At 37.9% G+C, this 18,844-nt stretch overlaps 1 pseudogene; it reads left to right on the top strand.

Moving 5' to 3' along the window:
• Positions 1-8,150: 8,150 nt before the first annotated feature.
• On the top strand, positions 8,151-9,247 carry LOC110136037 (hsc70-interacting protein pseudogene; annotated as a pseudogene).
• The last annotated feature ends 9,597 nt before the right edge of the window (positions 9,248-18,844 follow it).

The following is an 18,844-nucleotide window of genomic DNA, read 5'->3' as shown; positions in this document are numbered from 1 at the left end:
AAGAATGATGCAATACATGTATATAAAAACTCAGTGGGAACCACACATATAGTCAAAAGGAAGATATTTTTTAAAATATATTTTACTCTTAGAAACTTTTTCTCCTAAAAAGTATTCTAGGATAATATGAAGTCAACATATGATTTTTTTTTAAAGTACTGAAAACTGATTATCAAACACTTTCCAAATGATTTATAATGGTGGTAGAACAGGCCCATGGTCCCTGGACTAAAATTTTCAGGCCAAATCTCAGAGTTCAGAGTTATTAAGACCTTAGAAAGATAATACACAGTAAAGCCCTCATGGATGACACCTCCAGTGGGGTGTGAGGCAGTACCCCTTAATCAAACACATTAATATTCTGTGGTGAAATGTATAATTATTTAAATTGAGCAAAGTTTTAAAAACCAATATGTTACCTCAGCTCAGTTGAAGCAGATTTTTCAGCCAAATGACTGAAAAGAAAACTTAGTTTTCTGAGATTTGGGATTTCAGAAGGGTAGATAAGGAAATCAGGATCTTTATTTGCCCACAGCATTGGGCATATAGAAGACTTTTTTATGGACCTATTAACTGGGTGATTGCCTGATAAAAAAACTTCATCAAAACATTCATGTGTGATATCACCCACATTAAGTTCAGCAGTTCAGCTAGGACACATGCACATTTCAAGACAAGAAAGGTTTGCTAAGACTAAGAAATAGGGCTGCTTCCCAGCAGGTTGCCTCATTAGAAGATCTGTAATAGTTTCTGAGTCTGGATTGGATTCTTGTTAGGATATTCAGTAGTTTGGTTTCAGTTCTTCCCAGATTCTCAAAATACAAAGAAAAAGAAATAAAAAGCATTTCATTAAAAAGGAGGAGGCATAAAAAAAAGGTTCTCATTTATCCAAGTTCATTGGAAATTTACAATTCAGCATTCATTCCTATAATAATGAAAATTTCATAAAAGATTTATCTTGTCTTCTACACTTTTTAATGTTATTAATACAATCCAAAGACTGTATAAACTTAACCATTTCCAAAAAACACACATTCAAATAATTTTCTAGATGTTATCAGTTTGAAGAGTTTTCAGACAATGATTTTTTTAACAAAAGGTAACCCTAATTTTGCTTGTTGCTACTTTTGTTTGTGATTCTCTGAATTTACATTAATTATTTAAATGTTCATGTATTTAATTAATAGGGGAAATGAGTAAAAAGCTTGGATTTTTGGAGTGAAAAGTCTTATAATTATGCTGACAATTATTAATAATTGCAACAATAATTCAGAATAAATTAATTTTACATGTATTGAAATCAATAAGGAAAACTACATACTGAGCCTGCAAACATTATTATAATCAATTGTAATTTCTTTCTCAGCAAATTTGTTTTTCATATCTGGCATACATACATCAAAAACTATGGATCTCTGAAGCCCAGAAATAAAGTGAAATAATCCAAAGGGCAGTTCTAAAGTGAGAAGCACTTCTAAGTGGAAATCTCATCACTATCTCAAATTCCATATTCTCTTTAGCCAAAGTCACCTTTAGAAAGATAATCAATAAAGGGAGATAAATATTAAGAAGACTATTATTTTCCAAATATTAAAAAATATTCCAGTTTCAAATGTCATACTCCTGTTGATTCATCTTTATGAGATTTTTTTTTACTATCACCTTCCTGTGTCCAGTGGATTTGCAGAACTGTCTGCAAACCCACTGATATACACACAAGCATCTGTCCTCACTTTCTGGGGCACAAAAATTAGCACTTAATATCAGGGCTTAGGAAAATGAGTAAATTTTAAATTTGGCTATTCTTTGTCTAACTGATGTCTTAGAGATCCATGAGGAATCAAAGGGCTTAAAAGAAAAGGAGGGGGGGACAAACAGCAGTTGTTTTCAAAGCCTCTTGTCTTACCCACTACATCTGATAAGAGAGGTTACGGGGAACTGGGTTTCATCCTTTCCCTTTAAATGAGTACTTCCAAAATAAAGTTTCAGACTCAGTGAGAGAACCATCACTCTCACTGACCAGGTTGGGAAGTGTTTCTTTATCATGCTCAAAGCTAAGAAACAAAGCTTATCTTTTCCCAAACCAAAATAAATCATTCGACGTCCAGTTTGACACTAATACTAAAAAAGTCAAGGGCCTGTTTGGGTTTGCTGAAGGAAAGGAAGGGACATCTAGTTCTTGCAAGTGCCAGTTGCAAATGATTAATGAATCAACACAAACTAACAGGAAGGGGAGTAAATCAACACAGGGTCAAGTGGTCCAGATGTCAAAAGGCCGGCCAAGTAGGCAGTTTGTTGAGATACTTATGAAGGATTTTCTCAGAGAAGGTCACAAAGTACTGTGAATGCAAATAAGAGCAATGGAAACTGAACTGTCTGCAGGCCCACTGGACCCACACAGAAGCGTCTGTCCTCACGTGTCTGCTGATCTTGTTAGAAGAGGTAAGATGGCATCTTGAGAACACCTCTCTAGTTTATTGAAGCAGATGAACAGATCTCCAAGTGCACAAAGTAAATATTCAGGGAAAGATAAGGGAAGCATGAGTGGGAGGAATCTCAGAAGTAGAAACAGAAAAAAAAAAAAATGAACCCTCATAAAATAGAATGAAGAATATAAGAAAGTCTGGATCTTTGTTTATCAAAGATTCATAGTTAAAGGACCTGCCTGCCAATGCAGGAGATGCAAAAGATTCCCTAGATTGGGAAGATTCCCTGAGGGAGGAAATAGCAACTCACTCCTGTATTCTTGCCTAGGAAAATTCCATGGACAGAGGAGCCTGGCGGGATGCAGTCCATGGGACTGCAAAAAGTCAGACACGACTGAGCACACACAGACATCGTTTGGCAGAAATGTTAATTAAAAAGACACAGGAACATACTCTCTATTGAATATAAAGATGGATTGCTTAGGCCCCAACAGGCAAGAATCTGTTTCATACCCATAAGTGAAGTATTTTTGAGGAAAAGAAAGATGACTATATTCACACCAGTTGTTATTAACCACTATTATTGGTCCTAATAACCACGACTAATAGTAAAGGCTGCTGTCCTGCCCAGACAGATCAAAAACTATGTTAACACTTACCCAGCACACAGCCTTCTTCATCTCAGAAGAGTGAAAAATACCTCCAGAAGCAACTAGGATTGGTCTTTAATGCAAAGGTACTTCATCTGGTTTCCACAAACACTATTTAGAAGTCAAAAATCAAATTTCACTACCTCCCACTCCCCCCACCGCACATAGAGTACATCAATGAATCTACGTTCATCGCTCTGAGAATCTGATAGCTTCCAGCAAATTCTCAAGCGGTTCTTAAAGGATTAATAACTACTTATAATACCCTACCCATAAGGCCAGTGGAGAAGGAAATGGCAACCCACTCCAGTGTTCTTGCCTGGAGAGTCCCAGAGACGGAGGCGCCTGGTGGGCTGCCGTCTATGGGGTCGCACAGAGTCAGACACGACTGAAGCGACTTAGCAGCAGCAGCATAAGGTCTGTAGTAGATAGAAGGGTACTAAAAAGGAAAAAGTAGTGACTATCCATTTAGTTAGCTAACCCAGGAAGAGGGATTGTTTCATGAAACGTGCATATGTGTGTGTATACGCGAGAAAAGTAAAACTGAGAATCCAACATCCTGGTATTTATTTTTAATATGAATGATCCTACAATTCTTATCAATTTTACATCAGAATAAAGAATTTGAGCAAGGGACAGGAAAACTGTCAAAGAAAACTGGGGAGAATTGTTAGGTAGGATATCTGCCAACTAATTGAAATGTATCTAAATTGAAATTTGAAGGGAAGAGAAAACTACTTTACAAGTTTATAAGCAGATACCAGACATGGCATCAGAAGAGAAATTAAAAGACAAAATTGTGGTGACACAGAGGTAAGCAACTGTCCCTCAAATTTCACTGGTTTATATTAAAAATATAGTAGATTAAATAAAAGATTAAATAATTTAGTAAGTAAGGAGTAAATATTTCACATATTCTGCTCCCTTTTCATTTCACTGGTGTATAGTGACCTAAATTACTCTAAAATCAAAAGTTTCCTTGTGAAACATTCATGTAAGATTCTTCTGTATGTTAAGTGGATAATAACCCTTAGCACTGAAAATTTTCCTGGGTTTTAAAACTGTTTATAAAAATAGTATAGAACACATATGAGAAAGTAAAAGTATTAAACATCTTTTGTGTTTTTATCTTTTAAAAATAAAAAAAAATTCAAAATGGAAAAAGTAGGTATATTATTAAGTGGTAACTGAAATTAAACATAATATGGATAAGAAGATAATTAGCTTTTTAGAAAAATAAAATACAGGAGACAGAAAGAACTTATAGATGAGATTCATCATTTTTTGAATCTTCAAATTATGGAAACTTTTAAAAGAGGTATAATAACATCAAACACTGTTAAATACCTTGCTTTTCAGAAAGAGAGTATATTAAATTCTGTACATTCCAATGGTTTACTTTAGCATTGCTCCCTGGCCAGAGTTTAGAATAAGTTATTAGACAAATGGATGATGAGCACATAGAAAAGAAAGTGAAGTTACTAATGGCCATCGTGGGTTCACTGGAAAAAGTTATGCCAAGTGAACTGCTTTCCTTTTAATAGCTTCTAGTACCACCGGGGAGGATGAGTTCTAAATCTTCAAGCAGATTCTTTAGGTGTTTTCCCTTGCGCTCTACCATATTTCTTATCACTGACTTTTAGTGAAGGCCTGAAAACTTAAGAAGAAAAATGTCTGACTAAATTGGAAACAATAAGAGCAGTAATGGCAGCTGAGAGATTCAAAAGCACAAAAACTAAAGCTGGGAGAACTTGAAACCAACATAAACAAGATTAAACTGTGGCAAGCTCAAAGTACTCCCCACAGGATGGGTGGCTGTCAGTTGCTTCTGGAAATTGAGAAGGACAGTATGCATCTGAGCAGCACCTTGGCAGGGATACCTTAATTAATATCAGACTGCCAAGTCCTGGCTGGCTCGTATGCCTAAGTATTTGATGGGCTTATCAAGGGAGGATAAGATGCCTGGGAAAGACCCCAAGACAAATAGCTCTAAAATGAGGACAAATTTTCAATTGTTGACTTGCTTTTTAACTTCTCTTATCTTTTATACCAATGACCTCATTGCTTATCAGGGAAAGGGTGCTATTAAAATGACTAGAAGATACCATGAAAAGGTTATTATGAATGATCATACATAATATATTGAGAGATACAGTCTAAATAAACTTATTTCTTTGAGTTATGTTTTAAAATATTATCATATATTCTCTTGATGCCAACATGCATCTTGAAGTCCACAGATCTTTCTAAGATTACCAAGGAGAGCATGTCTACTACCTGAGGCGTGGAGAAAGGATAAAATGAATAGATTTTCAAGGCAACAACTTCAATCAGGGTAAAACTAAACAAAAAACCAAAACAACAAAGAAAATTGGGTCAGAAAGGGGGGAAGGTGAAAGGCCAAGCAAAAATATCTGGCTGAACTTGACTAAAGCTATCTTTTATTTCAAGCAAAATGAGAGTGTGGTCAATGCCCTGCAACACTTAGTTTCCACTCTTTAATGAGACTATAAATTTCCATAAGAATAAAGATGATCACAATTTTATTGACCCTCTTCCAAACTTTCTGCCGTTCTGAGCTTCCATAGTCCTCATGTCAAAATTACTTGATTTTTGTTTGTTCATTGAACTTATAATTGGTTTACAATGTTGTGTTAATTTCAGGTGTATGGCAAAGTGACTCAGTTTATATAAATAAATATGCATAATATATTGCAGCTCAGAAAATCAAAGACCAAATATTTCTTATGTCATAATGGCCACTCGATGACTTACTTTACCTTTTTTCCACTCTTCAATAATTTGTACAATAGAGATGCATCCAATAGAAAATCAGTATTTAACAATTTTTAAATATACATGAATGAGAAAAATTAAAAATAAGAGTAATTAAATTTAATTAGGTTGTGTGGAGTAAATTGATCATCTTGCTTCATGTACTGAATTATTTGAGCCTAAGGAAATGGAGGCTCATTAAACAGTTCTCATCATACTTCTATCATGCTAACAGATACTATTCTCTCCATATCATGATTAATACAAAAAGGAAAAAAAAAAAAAACTGAGATAAAACTGGTAGTGAAACTCCAAACAAAATCAGTTTATGGAGATTAACAAAAGAGATAAAATTTCACTTACAGATAACCATAATGAACTTGGAGTGACATACTCTTGCCCTCTTTAACATCTAGAGAATTTTATAGTTAGCAGTAGGAGATTACAATAGAAGAGGCTAAGATATGGAGCTTTTTCCCCCTCAGGCTAGATTTATAAATTTGGCATGAAGTTTCTTCTCTAGAGTTGGGTAAAGAGGTCAAACATAGCTTTGTAACCCAGTCATTTCCATCACTGTGTACATATCGTTGTTTGGGTACAAGCAAAAACAACAAAAAATACACTGGCTACAATAAGAAAAATGTGGAAACAGTTGAAATTGTATCGGAAGATTTCAAAAATCAAATAAAAAGCTAGAAAAAAAATCGCACTTAGAAATTGGCAGGAACTATAGATAATCAGTGGTTTAGGGAGCAGGTAGTTCTCTGCAGTGTCTCAAAAGAATGAACCCCAAGTGTTTCCTTTCTTTATGTCACTCAAATTCCAGGGAGAAAAGTCCCATGAATCTAGCTTAGTCCCATGGTTAGAAGGGTTAAGACACCTTGAGTCAATTATGCTAAACTGTTTGCCATGAGAAGACAAATAATTCCTCTCCCCCAAACTTTGGATTCTAAGACTAAATGAATGAACATTGGTTCGTTCTAAAATGACAAGTATCCACTACAACCACTAAAGTCTAAACCAGGTTTTAGTCAATACGAGCAATATTCATTTTACCATTCAGCTTGTTTAAGAAATATCAAATTTGTTTTCAATCTTTGTTGAAGATAAAAGTACCTATTAATCATTCAAATAAAGATTCATGTATCTTTATATGTGAAGAAGTTAACGATTGCCCTAGAACCTAACATTAGTGTTCTATCTAGGAAAAAGTAGTTACCAGCTCAAGAAATGAGACAATCTTACACAACTCTTTTATCTTGAATTTGTAACCATTAGTGGACACAAGTCTCATTTACAAACTTTTCCTATATAGACCACTGTGAGTTAGGTGATAAGTGCATAGACTTTATAATAGAAAAATGATGAGATTCACTATGAAATTATAAAATGAGAGGCTGGTAGTATGACATAAATCATTGAGGAAACTTTTCTAGCTTTCTTTAGACATTTACCTGCATTTAGCAGGTAGCTGTTATCTTCCCAGGAGGTGGTAGAACCAGCAATGCTGTATGATACAGTAGCAGGAACTGTTAATTATCTTCCAAGATAATGTTTTCCTTTACCTCCATAGAAATACAGCAAAGCAACATTCAACTGAAATAGACTATAATTCTCAGTCTTCTTTGTAAAGGTCATGTATCTACATTTTGGCAGATGAGAAAAAGCTTCATGGGGCACTTTCTCAAACCCTCTTGAAAGACTTTAGCAAGTTCTCTTTATCTTTTTTTCCTGTGACACTTCTTTCCTGCTAGATGGAGTATGAATTTGAAGGTCGAAACTGGAACATCAACATTGGACTACGGGGTAATTTTGAGAATGAAGCCTTTGATTCTTGTTGTTGTTCGGTCACTCAGTTGTGTCCAACTCTTTGTGACCCCATGGACTGCAGCACACCAGGCCTCTCTGTCCTTCACCATCTCCCAGAGCTTGCTCAAACTCAAGTCCATTGAGTCGGTGATGCCCTCCAACCATCTCATCCTCTGTCATCCCCTTCTCCTTCCTCCTTCAATCTTTCCCAGGATCAGGGTTTTTTCCAGTGAGTCAGCTCTTCACATCTGGTGGCCAAAGTATTGGAGCTTTAGCATCAGTCCTTCCAATGAATATTCAGGACTGATTTCCTTTAGGATGGACTGGTTTGATCTCCTTGCAGTCCAAAGGACTCTGAAGAGTCTTCTCCAACAACACAGTTCAATAGCATCATGAGAGCCCCTTTATGCGGTCATGCTGAAGTAGCACCCAGATCTGGAATTGGACTGAAGCCTTTCCCTTGCCCGCTGCCTCCCGCCCCTTCTAGGCTATGGTCCCCTACAAAATGAGTGAGCTTCGTGCCTTCATGAAAATATGTAAGCAGGACCAGAGCATTCTGCACACCAAGAAAATGTGCTTCCTGAGGGTGCTTCCTGGATGGAGAGTATGGTGGGTAAAATAGCACCTGCTGCTTCTAAATCTAAACTGGAAGAAAATACCAAGGAAGGAAAAAACAGATGGTAAGAAGCCAGAGGAAAACACAAAGACAGAGGAACTGTCAAGTGAGGAAAGTGATCTAGAAATTGACAATGCAGGTGTGATTGAATCAGACACTGATGCACCTCAAAAAATGGGAGATGAAAATGTAGAGATAACTGAGGAGATGATGGATCAGGCAAATGATAAAAAAAAAAAGTGGCTGTCATTGATGCCCTAATTGATGGTGAACCACAGAAAGCCATTGACATGTTCACAGATGCCATCAAGCTAAATCCTCGTTTGGCTATTCTGTATGCCAAGAGAGCCAGTGTCTTCATCAAATTACAGAAGCCAAATGCTGCCATCCGAGGCTGTGACAGTAATCAGAAATAAACCCTGATTCAGCTCAGCCATATACAAGTGGGGAGGGAAAGCACACAGACTTCTGGGCTACTGGGAAGAAGCTGCCCATGATCTTGCCCTTGCCTGTAAGCTGGATTATGATGAAGATGCTAGTGCAATGCTGAAGGAAGTTCAACCAAGGGTCCAGAAAATTGCTGAACCTCGGAGAAAGTATGAGCAAAAACGTGAAGAGAGAGAGATCAAAGAAAGAAGAGAAAGGGTTAAGAAGGCTTGGGGAGGACATGAGAGAGCCAGAGGGAGGAAGAAGCTAGAGGAAAATCAGGATCTCAGTTTGGCTCTTTACCAGGTGGCTTTCCTGGGGGCACGCCTAGAATGGGAGGGGGAACGCCTGGAATGCTAGGAATGGCTGGGCTCAATGATATTGTTAGTGATCCAGAGGTCCTTGTGGCCATGCAGGATTCAGAAGTTATGGTGGCCTTCCAGGATGTAGCCCAGAACCCAGCAAATATGTCAAAATATCAGAGCAACCCAAAGTTTATGAATCTCATCAGTAAGTTGTCAGCCAAATTTGGAGGTCAAGCATAATGCCCTTCTAACATAAGGCCCCTGCTGGAGGAAAAGCAACTTAGATCACCTAATGGATATTGCAATAATACAAACCAGTGTATCTCTGACCTTCCCATGAAGAAAACTGGGGTGCTTTGAAGATAATCCCTACCCCTCTCCCCCAAATGCAGCTGAAAACATTTTACAGTGGTTTGCCATTAGGGTATTCATTCAGATAATGTTTTCCTACTAGAAATTAAAAACTTTAAGCAATTTTTAAACCTTAAAAATATTTAAAATTAAAAAGGTGTATTAACACCTACATTTTTTCATTACTAATCATTTTAATTTTTTCCTTTGAATTAATTAGGCAAGGAAGACACATCAGTGTGGAAGATTTACTGTTCCAAATTTGAGTGAAATAAAGATTTGTTAGTGGGAGGCAAATACAACATTTAAATAGATAAAGTTTGATTTGGACATATGGTTACTGAGGCATTTTGATTTGTCTTTTTATTTGCTTTGTTATTATTATCTTAAATGATTTGCTTCTGTAACTCTCGGGACCACCAGTATTTCAGTAGGACCTGGAAGTCCTTGGCAGGGCAGCAGCCATCTTAATACATTTCATATCACAGGTCCCCTTGTGCACATGCAGTTAAATCTTACACTGTGGTGAAGGGTTGGTTTTTATAATGCTGCAATAAAGTTGGATTACTTAGCTTTGTCCTTGTCTGATACCTAAAATAAATGTTTCATATTTCCACATTGGGGGGGGGGGGTGCAGAGGGAAACATCATGAGAGAATAAACCTGAGCCTCTAAAAATTCCAAGAAGCAGAAATCTTAAGGTATTTCTATCTTGTTTAAGTCAGTGTTGTTGTTGGGACTGCCTATAAGTAACAAAGATATTAAGTATATAACAACCACCCCACCATTGTACGTGACCACATGATTCAGACTGGCCCTTTATAGTGTTCCCTATTGCCACAGTGCTTAAAATTCTTCAAGCCAGGCTTCAACAGTACATGAACTGTGAACTTCCAGATGTTCAAGCTAGATTTAGAAAAGACAAAGGAACCAGAGATCAAATTGCTAACATTCAATGGATCATTGAAAAAGCAAGAGCGTTCCAGAAAAACATCTACTTCTGCTTTATTGACTACACCAAAGCCTTTGACTGTGTGGATCACAACAAGCTGTGGAAAATTCTTCAAGAGATGGGAATACCAGACCACCTGACCCACCTCCTGAGAAATCTGTATGCAGGTCAAGAAGCAATGGTTAGAACTGGACATGGAACAACAGACTGGTTCCAAATTGGGAAAAGGGCATATCAAGGCTGCATATTGTCACCCTGACTATTTAACTTATATGTAGAGTACATCATGAGAAATGCCAGGCTGGATGAATCACAAGCTGGAATCAAGATTGCCAGGAGAAATATCAATAACCTCAGATATGCAGGTGACACCACCCTAATGGCAGAAAGTAAAGAAGAACTAAAGAGCCTCTTGATGAAAGTGAAAGAGGAGAGTGAAAAAGTTGGCTTAAAACTTAACATTTCGAAAACTAAGATCACGGCATCTAGTCCAATCACTTCATGGCAAATAGATAGGTAAACAATGGAAACAGTAAGAGACTTTTTTTTTTTTTTTTTTGAGCTCCAAAATCACTGTAGATGGTAACTGCAGCCATGAAATTAAAAGACACTTGCTCCTTGGAAGAAAAGCTTTGATCAACCTAGACTGCATATTAAAAAGCAGAGACATTACTTTGCCAACAAAGGACTATGTAGTCAAGGTTATGGTTTTTCCTGTAGTCATGTATGTGTGAGAGAGTTGGATTATAAAGAAAGCTGAGCACCAAAGAATTGATGCTTTTGAACTGTGGTGTTGGAGAAGACTCTTGAGTGTCCCTTGAACTACAAGGAGATCCAACCAGTCTAACCTAAAAGAAATCAGTCCTGAATACTCATTGGAAGGACTGATGCTGAAGCTCCAATACTTTGACCACCTGATGTGAAGAACTGACTCACTAGAAAAGACCCTGATGTTGGGAATGATTGAAGGAGGGATGAGAAGGGGATGACAGAGGTTGAGATGGTGGATGGCATCACTGACTCAATGGACATGAGTTTGAGTCAGCTCCAGGAGTTGGTGATGGACAGGGAAGCCTGGCAAGCTGCAGTCCATGGGGTTGCAAAGAGTCGGACACAACTGAGCAACTGAACAGAACTGACCACCACAGTGGTGGCTGGCTTAGCAACAAGCACAAACTCTAAGTTGGATCAATCTAGGGGCTTCACAGAAACTTAGTCAATATAAGTGTCTTTCCTTTGGGCTGTTAGTCTGAATGATGTACGTATAGAAATGGTTGCAACCTCTTAATATCTGCTACCACATGGAGACTGTTTCCACAGTAAAAGAGAATGTAGAAGGAACACAGAGGGAAACAAAGGTAGAAAAAAGTAGTAGAAGAGACAGAAAAATATTTGACATTATGTGACTTTATGATACCAACTGTGCCCATAGATTTACCAGTTCCTTACAGTACTCATTTGGTGGTGGGGGAGGGGTTGGTAGAATTAAGGTCCTTGAGATGCGCTTCTGTTACTTAACCCTGTAAGAAATCTGACTTAGCAAGTCACTTTTTATAAAATGGCCATTCTGGAAGACTAATTGTTTCAGGTGCCATACACACTTCCAATCCTCTTGGTTTTTGTAGATATTTTTACTACCTAAGTTACAATGGGGAAAAAAAGAGAATCCATCATGTGAAATCTCCTTTAACTTTTTAGACCACCCTAATAATAGCGTGTAATAAAACCTGTTCTATCCACTGTTATCCTTCTCTCCTTTGGTACTATGATTGGGAAATCTGCCCAAGTTTCTTTCCCAAACTAATATTCAGCCTCATCTTTCATTAATTTCTTCTCTAAACATACACTGAGCATTTGTTACTATGCGCTGGGCACCTAGTTTGACTCTGGAAACATATGATGACTAATACTCAGCACTTGTGCTATTCTGCGCTTAATGGCTCAGCTGTGTCGGACTCTTTGTGACTCCATGGACTGTAGTCTTCCAGGCATCTCCATCCATGGGGACTCCCAAGGCAAGAATACTGGAGTGGGTTGCCATGCCTTCCTCCAGGGGATCTTCCCAACCCAGGGACTGAACCCATGTCTCCCACATTGCAAATGAATATTTTTACTGTCTACGCCACCTCTTAAGAAACTCACAACCTAGAAGAGTACATGGACTTAGAAACAGACAGTTGATTGTTATTGTATTAAATGAGTAAAAACATGCATAGAGCTTTGGGGAAGGAAGGAAAGCATTTCTCTAACCAAGCATGTAAGGGAAGGAAGAAGGAATGAGAAATAATAACTGGAAAAATCTAAGAGAAGAGAGACACTCTAATTGTAAGAGTTGGTAGGAGTCAGGCAAATAGGGAGAAAATATTCCAGTCAGAGGAACCCACTGTAGAGGACACAGAGATTAACAGTAGCATGGTGTGTGCAGGGAGCCACAGTTCTGAGTTGGTGGCAAAGTAAAGTCAAATGAGACAGCCAAGAAATAAAGTCCTTATGGTCATTGTAAAAGGTTTAACAGAGGGTCCACCCTGGAGAGTGGAATTATTGCAACATTTTAAGTAAAAAAGTGACATTATAAATTTTCTATTTTATAAGCTTACTCTGGATGCTCTGAAGATCATAGAGGGGTATGAGATGAGAAAGAAAAATCATCTAAGAGAATATTTCTGGAATCCAAGGGATGAACAATGTGGCTTGCAAAAGGGTGAAAGTGGTAAGAAATATTTCAAAGATGGAGCTAGCAGGATTTTATCAATGGGTTAGAAATGGACAAGAGAGGAAACTAGAATGGTACCAACAGTTTTGGCCTGAGCAACTGAGGAAATAGAAATGTGATGTGTCAGGATGAAAAAGATTGGAAGAGAAACAGTTTCTAGAAGAAAATAAGGACATTATGTATGATCAAAGAATGATAGAGATGAAAATTAAGCATCCATATAGAAGTCTGGGCTAAGAGGATTAATCAGGATTGAAGATAAATTTAGAATGCATTAGCACTTATACATTATCTCAAGATAGGAGGCCGTGCAAGATGACTCAGAGAATAGATTATAACCAGAAGGGATCTGAAAACTCTAAGATGTTTCAACATTCAGGGGCCTTTACAAGATGAGGATTCAGCAGAGGAAAGAGAGGAAAGACCTGCCAGTGAGATTCAAAGATATCAGAAAGGAATATGTAAGAATGTTTCTAGGAGGAAGAAGTAACCAAATGCTACTGAGAGCTTCATTGTCAAATTTTGGGTTAGAAAACATTTCCAGCAACATCATTCTGTCACCATTCTGCGTATCCCCCAACTCCAGCCTTAACCCTTATTCTGTCTCCACTGTAGTCCTGCCACCTGACAACTAGTTCTTGCCTAGCAGCTAGGAAAGTGGCCCTTCTAAGTTTTAGCATCTCTTCCAAAAGATAGGGTAACTAAATCATATTTAATATGTATCAGGGGGCAATAGTTTAATAGTGCACAAGACAGCAGAAGCCAAGAAAAACAGACTCAAAAAGCAATTACCTTGGACATAAAATTAGAAGTTTTTTAAATTGGGTGAAAAATGTTGCAATCCTTCTAATTTTCTTGCCTCAACAATTCACTGAGGCAACATTACATACAGCTCAGGGATTACCCCAATTTGAGAGCTTCAGTTCTTTCCATTTGGAAGTGATTCTGATGGATAGTATTAATATTATAGTACTGCATCAGAAAAGCTATCAAATATTCATTTTTAAGTAATTGTAACACTAATTTTCATTACCTAGAATGATAGCAAAGAGCACCTAGGACAGTACTGGCAATTTCATAAACAAATCCTAAGATGGATCTGAAGTTTTGTTGATTTAACTTGGAAGCAAAGACCAGGTCATCGTGTCAGTTAAAGAAGTGGCTCTTAATGTATGGTCCCTGAACCAGAAGCAGCAGCAGTCCCTGGAAATTGCTGAAAATACACGTTCTCAGGTCCCAATGCAAACCTACTGAATTAGATACTCTGGGGGTAGAGGCCAGCAATAGTGCTTTAACACTCTCCCCAGGTGATTCCAATGAACAGAAACATTTGATAAACGCTGAGTTAAAGGATGAGAAAGGGAGACAGCAAGGAATAGAGGAAAGGAGGACAAGGAAGAAAAGGGTAAGGGGGAGAGAGACAAGGAAAAAAGGAAAGGAGGTGGGGGAGAAAGAACAAGGGAACGAGGGCTAGGAAAACTGAGTGGAAGGCTGAGAAGAAAGCAGATGGGAAGGACACAGGAGTGTGAGAGGAAGGGAGAACCCCAAGTGTCCTTTGATGGATATCTAGGGCTTTCCTGGTGGCTCAGATGGTAAAGAATCTGCCTGCAGTGCAGGAGACCGGGGCTCTATCCCTGGGTCAGGAAGATCCCCTGGAGAAGGAAATGGCAACCCACTCCAGTATTCTTGCCTGTAGAAATCCATGCACAGAGGGGCCTGGTGGGCTACAGTCCATGGAGTCACAAAGAGTCAGACACACCTGAGCGACTAACACTTTTCTGTTTCACATGAGTACTTACACGTATATGATCAACAACTTTGTTCTTGTTTAGTCACTAAACCATGCTGAACCTTTTTGTGAGCCCCAAGGACTGTAGCCTGCCAAGCTCCTCTGTCCATGGGATTTCCCAGACCAGAATACTGGAGTGGGTTATCACTTCCTCCTCCAGGGAATGTTCCTGACTCAGGAATCAAACCCACATCTCCTGCTTTGGCAGGTGTATTCTTTACCACTGAGCCACCTGTGTGGTGGTATTTCAAAGTGAATAATAATTACCCCACAATATTGTAAGAATTCATCTGAGAAAATCAAAGTAAAATGCATTTCTGACACCTAATATGGGTAATATCTGTATAAAATTACTAACCCCAAAACAGCTTAATATTAGCTCACAGCCCCTTCAAAATCCTAAATTTCCTCCTTTATTAACAATTATTTTCATTTATTTTCTCCAAGGCGCATCTGTCTTAGGAGGCCTATTCTCCATCTAACTTGCCTCTAGGCTTACTTTAATTTTGCTTTCATTCTAAATCCTTCACTACTTCCTTGAAACCCCCTTTACTGCCTATGTTCAAACTCACCCAGCTGATTTTCAACTAATAAAAAAGTTGAAAAAGATGCCAGTGGTGAGACTTAGACGGCCACGTAAAGTCCACCGGTGTAACGCGCTCTTGGCAAGGAACCACAGATAAGATTAATGCTTGTTCACACGGAGACAGGAACACTTTCCATTTAGAGCCAGAGAGAAGCAGAGTCAAATTGTTTTTTAGTATCATTTGACATCCTTATGGAGACCTAAGATTTCCTGGAGTTTTATTACCAGCAGAAAGTGCCTGAGAGGCCAACTAATTCCAAAGATTCAGCTCTTCTTCGTTGTTTAATAAAAATCATAAAATCCACCTAGCTAGGAAATTTAAAGCTAAAAAAACAACTAATTAAACTTAATTGGGTCAGTCTGGGCAGGCTGATTACTGTTTGATTGGCCTCAGGAGAATCTGATCATGGCTTCACCAAGAGAAACTTGGCAAAGGAAAGCTTGAAATCAGGACAGGTGCTATATTTCTGTCTGACTGGAGATGTAATTTTTAGTGAGAAATACACAAAAGAGGTTAAAGAGGAAACGGGGTATTGGGGGAAGGCACAATCAACTATAAGCAAGTCATTTCAGGCCCATCCTAATTTCTCAGAGTGAAGCAGAGGGAATTATTATAATAAGGTCACAGGCTTATATTATAGACCCTGGATTTCTTTTACCTGAATTGATCAAATACATTTTATCAGTTTTTATTTGTTGATATTTTGTTGGGGCTTTTATTTTTTTTTTTTTTTTGCAAATGCTTTCTTGCTGGCAACCCAGAGGAGGAACTAAAGAAAGCCACATAGAACGACCATCGATGATGGTCACGTTTGTCTGAGGAACCCAGACCACTATACAGTAGGAGTGTCAATTCCTAGAATTTGAGTACAATCTTATCCCACCAGCATATATGCTTATGATAGTTATTTACTTGGAACCTCTTCTTTTGAATGTATTACTCTGGTTAATTAATATTGATTTTGGTTACATCAAGATAAAAATGTTTCAGGATATAAAAATGATTTTTGCACTTAGAAAACCACTTTCGAATTTCAGTCTTACCTTATAGAAGAACTCCAAGGATTAAATGTTTTCTTTAAGGTTATATAGATCCATGCTTCTCAAACTTTCCCGTGGAACTCCTACACTTAACTCATTAGAAATATGGCTTAAAAATATAAATTTCTAAGCCCTAATCCAGGCTACCAAATCAGAGTTTCTTATATTAGTTTCAGGGGAATGTTCTTTTTGTTCGTGTGTTTTCCAGTGCTTCCAGGTGGCTATGATTCACTCTAAAACCTGAGAATGTACTTCCTGATTATGAGACAAGAAATGCTGGGCTGAGTAGCAAAGGGTGCCAGCTCCATCATACCATAAATGGCATAATTTACCTTAAGTAAGTCATTTTACCACCTTATACCTTGTTCCTAAAATGAAAATATTAAGAGTCTTTATCTCAAAGTATTATGGCAAAGATTAACACATGGCAAGTGTTTAGTCCATTGCCTTGGCTCTTACTATTATTAAAAGGAAGATTACCTGGATAAAAAAGGTAGGCCAAACAAAAAAAGTGTCTCACTGAATCCATGAGGTGATCCTGTTTTACTTTTGCATGTTTCAGCTCCTGCAATATTCTAGACACTCTTCATTATAAGCTAATTTTTATGGTTGTTGAACCTTCTTTTTTGTCTTTTACTGTTATTCCTAACACTATGAATCTCTTAAAAGAAAATAAAGCAACAGACAAGGAAACTTTCTAAGACACAAGGATAAAACAAGAGACCCAGGTTTAAAGAGACATGGCAGGGATATCCATACATGACCATAGGAGGAAATAGCTGTAGATCTTATGACCTGCAATTACCCAACATAAAGGGTGATGGCCTAGAGAAAAAGAGCCTAGAGAAAAAAAGAAACTCAGACACAAGCCACATTATTAAAAAATTAGTTATGTGTCTTATGAAGTATGTTTCTCATCACTCTGAGATATGTACATTTTTCATAAAAAAATAACAACAAAAGAAGATAATGAGATGCATACCATGGAAAAGCCACAACCAAGTTATCTGTGCTTCATCAACCATAGTTTTTATGCTATTCCTACAGATTGGTATGCATGATTTCATTTAATTTAATTCTCAGAAAACTGTGCAAGGAAGACAGTCTTTTTCACAGGGAAGGAAAATAAGTTTAGAGAGATTAAATAGCCTGCCTAGGATGGCACTCTGCATTCAGCTGTTGGCTGGTTGCTTCTGGCCCCAAATCCTGTTCTTCATCGCTTGACCTGAGCAGTAGATACACAGCAGCCTGCTGGGGGCCCAGCATTACGAGCAGCTGAGGACACAGAACCAACTTGTCCTCCAGGAGCTTTCAGTCTAGCAGGAAAGCCAGAGAATGAATACATTCTGAGCAGCATCACAAGTGGACCATGGGAGACATAAGGAGTTCTAAGAGCATATATCGTGGAGATTAGTTTTACTGAGAGCATGTGGAAAGGTCTCAGGGAAGGGCCATTTAACCTGAGAGATGAACTGTGAGTTGGGTCAATAAAGAGTAGGGAAATAAAGTATTGGTAACGGAGGGAGCAGCATGTATGAAAACACCCAAGCTACATTGAAGGAAAACAATATCCAAGAAGGCTGGCGCACCAAAAGCAAGAGCTGAAAAGAGACTAAAGAAAAAATAATGAGACATCTTACAGGTTATGTAAGGTTCTGGGAATTCATCCTAAAATCAAATAATAACAATACTTTAAATTAAAAATTCAGTATAGGGATTAAGTAGATGAAAGATATGTACAGATTTTCTGATTTATAAGGCTCTCCCACATCAGTGACTGGCATAGAAGATTCTACACACTATGCCCAATGTGTGTTTGAGCATCAGATCCATGGCTCTCAATACTGTACTCTTGCCAGTTAAACTGATGCACCACAAATACAATAAATACTATAAATACACTGCAATTTCTACTAAACTATAGCTCTAAGCACCACCTCTTATCTTGATTTCAAGATGTACATCATCTGTTTCTCTCTTGGCTTATTGTCTGCAGCTGTGTAATAATGACACCCCAAGCACCCGTTAGAGTCAATTTTATTGGTAACTTCTGCTTACTTAGAAAGACTATCATTAATCAGCCTCTGGCAATCAAAGCCAACCACAGCCTCTGCTCTATCATATACCTGCAGTCTACCAAGTACTAGAGCTATGAGGAAGGACAGAGCAATTAAAAACAAACCAACAAAAAACTCTGTATAGAGAAATAGCCCTTCTGTGTCTCACTGATAAGTCACTGGTTACCTTAGTTTTTAGTTGGAGTCACTGCTGACTGTAGAATGAAATTCACTGTGTTCATCTTGATTAATATCTTAGCCTTGAATGCTCCTCACACCTTCTAGACTTAAACAAAAATTCATTAACTGATTAACTGAAGATTTTGGAAGGTGTGTGAGTCAAGAGCTG

Source organism: Odocoileus virginianus, chromosome 30 (genome assembly GCF_023699985.2).
Source record: "Odocoileus virginianus isolate 20LAN1187 ecotype Illinois chromosome 30, Ovbor_1.2, whole genome shotgun sequence".
Classification (NCBI taxonomy): Eukaryota; Metazoa; Chordata; class Mammalia; order Artiodactyla; family Cervidae; genus Odocoileus; species Odocoileus virginianus.
Note: the sequence above shows the minus strand (reverse complement) of the source record. Positions and strands in the feature narration are given on the sequence as shown.